The following is a 10,662-nucleotide window of genomic DNA, read 5'->3' as shown; positions in this document are numbered from 1 at the left end:
GCTATGGGCTGCACAACCTGCTGGAGAAGCCAGCCCTGGGCACAAGCAGTCGGTGCCCACAGGACCAGGGGCCAGCATGAGGCTGGCTTGAGTTTGTTGACAGGGGAGGGAGTTGTTGCAGTGCAAATGTGCCCTTGTGTAACGTGATGTCCACCAGCTCCCCTAGGCCACCAGGTTTCCCACTAACTTGGTTTGTTTTTATTTCACAGTGAGGTAACGCCACTTTCTTGACATTTCCCCTCTCTTTTCCTCTAAACATATAGGCCTGACTTGACTGTCCCTACACTAAAGTCAACACGTGGGCAAGTTTAAGCAAAGTTTAAGTAAGGACTGTACTGCTGGCACTTTCCGCAGTACCACACCCTCATGCCTCTTCTTCCCATTCAGGTCACTCGTAACTCTCTTGACTACACCTCTTTTTTTCCTTTTTTTTTTTTTTCTTTTTTTCCTTTTTCTTTAGTTACTTGGTATCTGCTTAATCTAATCTGCTCATCCACCTTGAATAGGACCAACCAGTTCTGCTTCCAGACATGGCCTGACCCATGGATAATCTTTGTAGTTGCATGACCATGTCAATTAAGGACAGTTTGTTTGCATTTTAATCCAGGAGAGCTAAACCTACCAGGGGCAGGTTTATTCAGGTATAAATATGCCTTGTACAGGTACAACATAGTCTCCCTCCCACACGGCAATGCAGGGGAGTTAAAGCAATGCAACTGAAGCCAGCACTGACCTTTTTTGCATACGCACATCAAGCATGCATGACTTCTGCACACACACAGAACCGAGGGGAGCACACATGGGACCTCTCCCTCCCTGTTACAGTCGCTCAACGGTGGGCAACAATTCAATGCATCTTCTTTCGGCTTGTGGATGACAGTAACCGTCTAAAGGCAACTTGAACGAGGAACAGATTTACTCAGACTTCCTCCACTCCTACCTTCTACCCAAATTAATGTTGGAGTAGATAAGGCTGGAGAGCATTTCCCTTCCCTTTTTAAACCTTTCCTTAGTTTAAATGGTCTGACTCATCAGCAACACAAAGATGACAAAATGTCTATTCTCCCCCCCCCCCCCCCCAAATATTTTGGCATGACTTTGCTATCAAATTAGGGTACTCAATCCATGCCAGTTGGAAAAAAAGAAGTGGGCTCCTAGCACACTCATTGTATATGATTAGGATTTGGGGAGGGTGCGGAGCATAACATCATCATAGGCAGAAAGTGAAAACAGCCAAAGGAAACGCCTACACTCTTCCTTTACAAAAGCTGCTTGTTGTGTCTGTCTGAACAATTGTTAAAAAACCTGGAGGGGAACTAGAAGGAAAAAGATAACTGACTTTATTAAGAGCAAAAGATTGATTGAGCAATTGATTGCACTTAATTGGAACTATGCGAGCGAAGGAAAGGATTTCAGGGGTTTTTTTCCTGGTCTCACAGAGAGTCCAGCCACAGAACCATACAGGCAGGCAGCTCAGTTACCAAGCTCAGAGCTTAGGTTTGCTTCTTCTCCCAGGGCATTGCTTGTCTGGAAGCAGCTGGCTTTGAGAGCTGACCCCTTCCACAGCGCTGCCAATCGCAATATTTGAGGCCTCAAAAAAGAGAAGGAACTTAAGAGTCACAAGGTTAAACTTCAGAAGTTGGTTTCTGCGTGTGTTTCTTTCCAGAGCTTTTTTTGCTTTGCTTCTGAGGTACACTCACATTCATGAGATGCTTTCTGCTGTAATGACAAAGTCTAGAAACTTTTTAGATTCTTTTTTAAGGAACGGCAAGATTCTCATCTCATGATTTCAGGAGCGGAGTCCTTAAAAGAAAAAATGTTATCCAATTCATAATAATGAAATCTGGAAGAATTATGTGACTAAACCTCACTAACCAAAGGGACAGAGATGAAACTGTTATGGGGCATGTTTTCATAAAGCAGAGGCTTTATTTTCTGGAGTTATGCACATAATAATGAAGCTGCAGCACAAGAGAGAACTAGCTCAGAGTTTCACAATCTTTCTCCCCAAAACAATCCTCAAGGGGAAAATGATAATGTGCACGAACAGTTAAAATAAAAGCAAAACCTGAGCTAACCCCTTTGAATGAACCAATTCCTGTTAATGTATTGTTATCACCTTACAATATATATTACCTTAATTTTCCTCTTAAGCAGCAGGAAGGACAGATATTCATACTGCACAGATAAGAGTGTGATTTCCAGTGAAAACAAAGGGTCCAGCAGTTAGGTTTGGATTTGCTTTGTTTAAAATCAAATTGCAAGGTATGTGGGCCTCAAACTTATCTAAACAGTACAGCCAGTACCCAGGCTCACAGAGTCAGTGAGGCTGGGAGGGACAAGACCAACATAGCCCTCGTTTGCCTTGTGTGATCACTTTACATTAATAAATATAAAGCCTTTTTGCCCGTGAAGGCAAGGAGCTGAACTGGATGGTCAGGATGCCCTGCATATGGCTCTGCTCTAGCTTCCCATGTGCAGGCAGCTGGTACCCAGCTGAACTGCACACTCCAATGATGCATTGCACATCCATTCATCTCATTTGCCTACTCTAAGCAAGCACAGAGGCTTTACCTGAGTATGTTTGGATAAGCAAGTTTGGTAAGAAGGCAAAATAAGAGAGAATGCAGGAGCAATGCTGTAAGAGCAAATGGACAATTTTGCAGATGGAGGCAATAACGGATGGTAGCACTGAACAGCTCTCTTACATCCTTCCTCCTCACAAAAAGCCTGAAGAGCTGTCTTTTGTCCTTCCTTCCCACGAAAAAGGGAAAACACAACCAAAAGCAAAACCATTTAAGGCAACATCCATTTTTCTGCTACCCATTCTAGTTTTCCTTTGTGAACCAGGAGCCACACGGGTACAGCAAGAAGGGTAAGGAAACAAATAGTGCCTTTTACACTGAGGTTTTCCATACCAACCTCCTTAGGAGTGAGAGGCAAACCAAAGGAGGAGGAACCAGCACAGGCTCGTCTCTCTTTGTCAGACACCCATCTCCTGTGCCAGCTGCCACAGTTGCCAGCCTCCTACAGCCCTCCTACAAGTCTCTCCACACTCACCTTATTTTCTGCCCATCTGCCAGGAGTTACCACTTTCCCAGGTCTGCCAGCTGAGCTGCTTGTCCGAGCACTCCCTCATCCATTCCAGTCAAAACAAGCTAGGTCAACTAAAGTAGCCTGCTATATAGGTCTTTCCTAACCTGCTTCACTGGGACCCAGATGGGTTGGGAAACCCTAGGGTGAGCAATTCCAGCAACAGACCCAAGAAATCAGTAACGTCCAGCAGGAGGGCAGTGACAGGGGGGAAATAAAAATAAAAATAAAAATAAAAATCAACCCTGGCATCCAAGACAGCCAGTGCCATTGAGCCTTTCCAGTCCTACTCGCACTGTGCCCACCCAGCCCAGGACCACTGGAGCAGCCACGCACACGATGGATTCTCCTCTTTTTTTGTAAACGGCCAGATCACTCTGCAGCTACAATTACCCATAGGTAGTGCTCGTTAAGTGCTTTGAAGATTAAAAGCACAGATACAAGTGTTAAATATTGTAATTATTCTTACTACATAACATTGCTGCACTGAAAGTAGGGAGGGGCTGTTTTTCCGTGTTTGTATGTGGGAATACCATGACAGCTGCTCCTTTCTGTAAGTGAATTGCTGCCAAGGACCTTGATAAGGGGTTGTGCTTGAAGGAAAAGGACCGAGTCTGGGAGTTTTCTTGGAGTGCTGCATACCACAGTGAAATTAAACTGCTCTTACCAGGCTTCCTCTGTCAGAGCTTATTCCTATATGTGCTGATTACCCTGAGCTGCCTCTGGCTCCAGGAGGAGAAGCAGTGACTCTCAGGGCTTGATACTACAAGTACCACAGAGGAGAAGACACACTCATCTGAGAAAGCTCAGACAAACAACTTGCCAGCAGCCCCCAAAGCATCAAATCCTAAAGTCTGTGTTTCTCTTTTACTCAGCTCACACTCAGGGCTTTAAGAGAGAGCTCTTCCTGAATAAAGCCAGGGCAGCCAGGGGTTTAGGCTCTTCTTTCTGTTAAGGACACCTTCTGACCTTCCAGCACTGCAAAAAAGGATGAGCCTGAATTCAGTTTCCCTACACACTGCACGATTCCTCTGCAATGTCTGTCTGGCACTGCCATCACTAAGCCTACGTGGCCAGGAGGAGTAGCTGGGGTAAAAGCCCTTGGGTTTCCTCCATTCTTCTTAATTCTCAGAAGCAGGGAGGAGAAGGAGGTTGTGAGAGCAGCATATAGTTCATTACTGCCTTGCAGCTGCCCCAAATTATGCCAGGAGCTGGGCTGGCACCTAGATGGCTTTCTGTAGCCAAGCACAAACAAGGCTGTGCTGAATTTGGGTCATATCTGAGGACAAAGCTGGGAGTTTCAGTTTGTGGCATGGAGTTAAGTGGACTTCTGTGCACCTCTGGGCTCTGTGACACAGCCTACACAGCCAAGGGCTATAGCATTTAATCAGGCAGTGCTTCTCTACGTGCACTGGGAGCTTGCCTGAGCTAAGGCTGAGAAAAAACCCTTATGACCTGCTGTTTCCATGTCTCATCCCTCCTTCCCTTGTCCTGCAACAGCCCTGGCCAGCTTTGAACCTCTCTGCATGAGGGGTCAAGTAAACCCCACACTTCCAGAAGAAACGATGCTATGGGGTAGCTTTTTGGAATAGAAAGGAACTAAGAAAACCTGGGGAACACAAATCCTGCAAGAGCAGATGACCATCACTTAGAAGGACCCACCTTGTCTCCCCTTTCTGCACTCTCGCACACACAGAGGAAGGTCTGAAGAGGTGAAGCCACAAAAAGGGTGGGCTGCTCTCACCTGAATAGAAATGCTGAGGTGAAGCAAGCACCTGAAAACTTCTCCAGCCCCATCAAAGTCCTTATCTAATCTGAAACCAGCTGACAGCAATAGTACTGAATTTGGGATAAGGGAGAACATCTGTGGAAAGAGGCATGCCCTTGTACCTTCAGTGTTCTTTGCAGAAAAAAAAAAAATAATAATTTGTCCGTAGCCTTTCTGAATGAGTGAGGAGGAGAGAAAGCACGAAGAATGTGTTTATTTTAGAACATTTTAAAGTTCATTCGGTGGCATGGGAGGAGGTAGCAGAGGATGAAGGACTAGCAAGAAAGAAGCCTGGGTGTGTCAGAGGGGAAGGGAAAGGTTGTAGGAGGAAGCGTAGGAGGTGATGCAGACAAGCTCACTAAATTGCAAGACAAAACATGGATTTTGTCCCCAAGCAAAACACTTTTGTACTGCTGTCAGGTCAAGCTAATAAAGACAGCTCTTTATAGGCTCCACCGTCTGTCTGTATTTCCTCTCTCACTAAGAGGAAAAATAATTAATAAGCAGCTTCTGTCTGGCAATCAGCAACTATTTGCATCATCATATACAGAGATGGCAGCTTTCCTGATCATGAACGCATCTTCTCTTTAGCAGTAGAGCTTCTGCTCGTTCAACCTGGTACATAGCTGCCATCTACAACGCTGCACGTGACCTTGCTCAGAAGAGGCTGAAGGTGGGCAGCACCCATCGTATGGGTTATAAAGAGAAACTCACTGAGGTTTCTTAAGTCTCAGGAGGTTGGCCACGGGCATGGAAACCAGGCTCCGGTATTTGCAGAGTCTTTAGAACACAGGATTTGCCACAGAACATTAAGTGTTGCTGGTGAGATATAAATTCGCAGTGAATTCAGTAACTTACAGAACAACTTCCTTTGTTTACTAAGCAGAGGATACAAGAAAATTAAACTAATCTGGTCCTAGTCCAACTCACTGCTAAAAACACTTTTGACAAAAGCTGACCTCTTTGCTCCTGAATAAATATTAGCAATTTGTTTGCGCATTGTTCAGCCAGTTTTGTAGACAGGCAAAGAAAAACGAGCAAAGAATTTATTCGGTCATTTTTTTTCCCCACCAATTGTCAAATAAATTATTCACAAATACAGGCTTCCATCATTCATCTAGCCCTAGACTAAACACTTTCTACTAAACTTAGTTTTCAGCATCGTGTTTCAGTTTATAGTTACATTTTTCCCTGGGCAAAGCAAGCCAGTCATTAGACAGCACTCATAGTTTTCTACTAAACACGCTTGATTAAGTCTTTTAAGAAGGAGAGGGTGGAGGAAATTATGCTTTAAAGTCAATGGGAACATTTCCATTCACTTCAATGGGAAAGGCGCTGGAAGAGATAACATTTTTTTGAAGAGCTAACAAGCATACTTAACTGTGAAAAAACCCCAACCCTATGCCACCATTACACACCACACTTTGTGATGGACGCTTTTCAAACTGCATAGAGTAAGAACCCAGAATTAATGTTGGAGCTGCCCAAAGCATCAGTTTTCCCCACCACCACCCCATGGTGCTACCTGGCACGTAATATACATACATGAGATCCAGCAGCATCATCCAAGCTCTAGTCTTGCTCACTCTCTAGTGACTTAACTTCTGTGAGTTCATTCACCATGAGGGTGCTGAGCTGGCACAGGTGCTTGCTTTTAATTTCTCCAAACCAGAGCCACAGCTGATGCAATTCAGCTTCATGGCTTGAGGATCTGGCCTCATTTGAAAGGGAAAGCAGAATATGAAAAGAAAAATTAAAAAAAAAAAAAAAATCAAACATGGATTTCAAACATGAATTCAAACATGAATTTCTGGAGTGATTTACTGCGTGCCACACAGCCATGCAAGGTCAGGATGACACACATGCAAGAGACCTCTGAGATGAAATAACTGAGTGAAACTACTACATTTGGAATTTCTATGGGTAGGCAAATTGAAAAACAGGCACACCTCAAGAGCACACCTTTGCTGCAGGTCAGCAAGAAAAATCCGTGTCATCTTTTTCTTCAAAGAGGTTTAGATGACTGTTGCCATTCCCTTGAATTTCGAAGAGAGAGGGACATGATGTACTGTTCAGTCCATGCAAATCTGTGATGAACACCACTGAATGCAACACCTGTGTTCACCTCTGCAGAGAGCAATCCATTTAATCAAGTGGTTACCGTAAACCTTTCTCTTCCAAAGGAAATGGTCTCATTTATCCCCAGAGGATGGTCCCCTTTTAACTCCATTAAGTTCCAGATGAATCCTTGAAGAGTATCCCCCAAGAAAATTATGCTTATTCATTATTAGCACATCAGCTTGAGGTCCTGGGCAGAATCAGGAGTTAGACAGTGTACAAATGTAGCACAAGAGGCAGTCCCTACCCTGCTGAGATTACAATCTCAAAAGTCGGAGGGGAGTAGGGGGAGGAAGAAACAAAATAGACAAACAGGCTCAGCAGATGTTGAAAGCTAGAGGTGTGGTGGAGGGCTTGCATTCCTTCCCTTATTCAGTGTGTAGATGCAAGACAAGCCCAGCCTCTGGAGGGAAATAGACGCATGGAGAGACATGAAGCTCTTCCCATGGCCCAGAGAAGCCATCCCTTTCCACTGCAACCTCCTTTAACAGAGCTCTCTCCTAACCAGAGGAGTTGTTTCAGTTGTAGCTGTGCCCATGGTGAATATTAAGAACAGCACAGCCAGAGGTAAGCCTAATACCCTTCTCTCCTTCTTCACTCAGCACACTTGGCAGGGTCAGCTTGGGGCTTTCAAAAGGACCACTGTTTGGAAGTCTTGCCGTCTGCTTTTTTTCCCCTCCAGAACCTGTGCTTTAGACCTTCCAGCTCAAGGCCTGAGTAACAAGGAGAGAGGCAGTGGCATAAAAAGCTATGTGACTACTGCCAAAACATGTCACCTCGAGTCACTCCGTCCAAAAACCATGAGGCTCTGACCAGAGTTGAGACCTGTAAAATACAGAGATATGCGGTGCAGAGCTGATAAGGACCTGCCTTTCAAATTTATCCCAAAGCCCAAGACATTATCTATTGGATCAGCCCCTGCAGGCGCTCAGACGCCACTCTGCCTACTTTTTGGATCCTATTGGGATTCAGGCTGCAAACAGGTGCCAAGATGCTCTGACTCAGGCGGTTGCAGGCATGCCCAGCAGCAGAGCTACCAGTGCCTGGGGAACACGCAGGTATAAGACTGAGGCACCCACCAAGGCTGGATGCCTTCAAGGTTAGATGGTTGCTCACCGTGGGGCAAAGGGATTGCTGGGATTTTGGGCTACGCCGTCTGAATTCCATTTATGCCCTGCTGCAAGTGACAAAGTCCCCCTCTGAAGCTGGCCCTTAAAGCCATCCACGTTTCCTCCACGCTGTTCTCTCCACTTAATTTAAGTGCGCCTAATCAGGAAATCTACCTAATTGGAATATCTCTGTTAAAAATCAGGGATGCTTACTAACAATGACTGCATCTTGATCGGGATGGTAATATCACTTAATTGGGATGCCTTCAGGTATCTTAGTGGTTTGGGTTTTTTTATGTCTCAAGCTCAAGCTAGTCTTGTCTGTCTGCTCCTCATAAAACAGCTTTCAGTTCCTCCTTAGTAATGATACAGGCAAACGATGATGTAAGTCACTTTAACATTTTTCGCTTCTGGCTGTTAGTTGGTGTGGGAGGGGCAAATTACCTGTTTCTGTGGGTGTTCTTGCCACAGGGACGGTTACAGTAGCTTCAGTCTCCATCCCAGGCAAACCCTCCTCCTGCCTCCGTGGGCCTCCCCGTCCCAAAGGGAGCACACTGCAGCTCTCCAGAAGGCTTCAGTCAATAGGGAAATGCTGTTTTCTGTGACCTGGCCAGCCTGTTTAAATAGGAGGGGGAAGCTACCAACCAAAGTGTCCTACCTTGAGTCTTCTGTTTGTAACTTACTGTTTCGATATTTGCTGCTTCCACAACTCTGAGAGCAAAATTGTGTATCAAAAGAAAGCTATATATCTGCCTATCCACCCAGCTAACCACACTTACACCCTACAGTTGCACACACGCAATTATTTTAAAATGTAAGCCTCAGGTAGGAATCTCTGGCTCTGCTTAGGGGTTATCAAGTTAAATAGAAAACTTAATTTTTAAAAATAATCCCTCAAGTGTCTTTTCCTTCATGCTATACCATCTCAAAAGACCTGTATTTGTATTTATCAAGTGAAGCAGCTCTAAATTGATCATCTAGCACTGGATACAGGCTTGCAATCTCTTCTGTTTGCAAAATAGAGAAACTGACCTTGTTTGGCTTGGCTGGTGCCGTTCTCACACACCAACATGAGCCACGTTGCCACCTGAGCGGGCCAGCTGGTCTCACTGGGACAGGAATTGGGGCGTGAGCTGTGCAGTGGGGCAGGCAGTAGGGCAGAGACATTGCATCCAACACGCAATGGTCGAGTGAAGGGGGCTAATGTTGATGCTAATGAAGAATGAACAAAAGTTTTGCTTTTCTTTGGTTTTCAAGAACAAAGAACTCTGTTTGCAGGGACACTGAAATACATACTGCCAGGGCTCCTTTCTTGCTTCAGTGCAAATTCTCTGTTTCAAATCATCCCTACCAGCCTGTTTACAGGTTTGCAGGAATGGTACCGCACGTGGCCTTGCGGAGGCAGGAGAGAGAGGGAAAGACTTGGAAAACCACAGAGATAACATACTGGGGAACTGAGCGATGACTTCTTTAGCCTGTAAACGGTACACTGCTTGGGTTTGAGGACAGAGCCCTGCTAGAAAGAGGGGTTTGCCTGGGGTCACCGCCCGCGAGACTCCTGCAGCTCCAAGTTCCATGTGTTGGCTGCACAGGGCGCTTGTAAAAATCCATCTCACGTGCATTCCCTGCGTTTTATGGAAAATAACAGATACGTCTTGAGAGCTCTACTTTTTTAAACTGTTCTTTCACCTCTTTTTATTATACTTTACTTTTCGCCGAGCGAGGCATTGTTTTCTGTATGTAAACAACCATAATGGGTTACTTCCAGCAGTGCGCAAATAACTGTGCAAAGAGAGCATTTGTGGCTTCATAAAAGCGCGTATGCAGATATCTAAGTTTTATGACTTGTATTACCATAACTCCTAGGAGCCTTAAAGGAGACTAGTTCTTTGGTGCGATTGTACTTAATGCCCATAAATGCCTTGTAAAACGCTGGAAAGCCTGCGTGCATCTAGCTGTGCGCGTATATCAGCGTGTGTGTGGATATTTACACATCTCTGTAACCCTGCAACTGCGGGAAAGCATCTGCCTCTGGATTTACCAGACAGTTTTATGAAGCTGTTCTTCGGAGGCCGAACACATCAGTAATTAGACAGCAAGGGGGAGGTTAAAAAACAGGAGTACTTTTTCCTGGAAACCAACGCTTTTTCATTCGCCAGTTTTATTGGCAAACCTGGCAACCCATAAAGACATTCCTTGGCAGAGCCGAGAAAAGAATGGCCTGGCTGAGCCCTGGCATCGCTCTCAGCGCTCACCTCCAACAACAACCTGTGCCGCGCGGGACCCTGCACTCCGCGGCCGCGTATCCAGCGCCTCAACCCCGGGGGAAAAAAAAAAAAAAAAAAAAAGGAAAAAAAAATTAGGAAAAAAAATCCCAACAAACAAACCAAAAACTGCGGGAAGGGTTTGGGTGGGTTTCCTTTAAAATCCCTCTTCCCCAGTGGCGCGGGCGAGGGGAAAGAGCACGGGGTGTTGGGCAGGATCCGCGGAGAAGCGCGGAGCGGCGCGGAGGGCAGCCACCTGAGCGGCGGCTGCGGGCTCTGCCGGTAGGGGGCACCCGCGCCCCGCGCAGAG

This window comes from Calidris pugnax, unplaced genomic scaffold, assembly GCF_001431845.1.
Source record: "Calidris pugnax isolate Ruff unplaced genomic scaffold, ASM143184v1 scaffold8, whole genome shotgun sequence".
Classification (NCBI taxonomy): domain Eukaryota; kingdom Metazoa; phylum Chordata; class Aves; order Charadriiformes; family Scolopacidae; genus Calidris; species Calidris pugnax.
Note: the sequence above shows the minus strand (reverse complement) of the source record.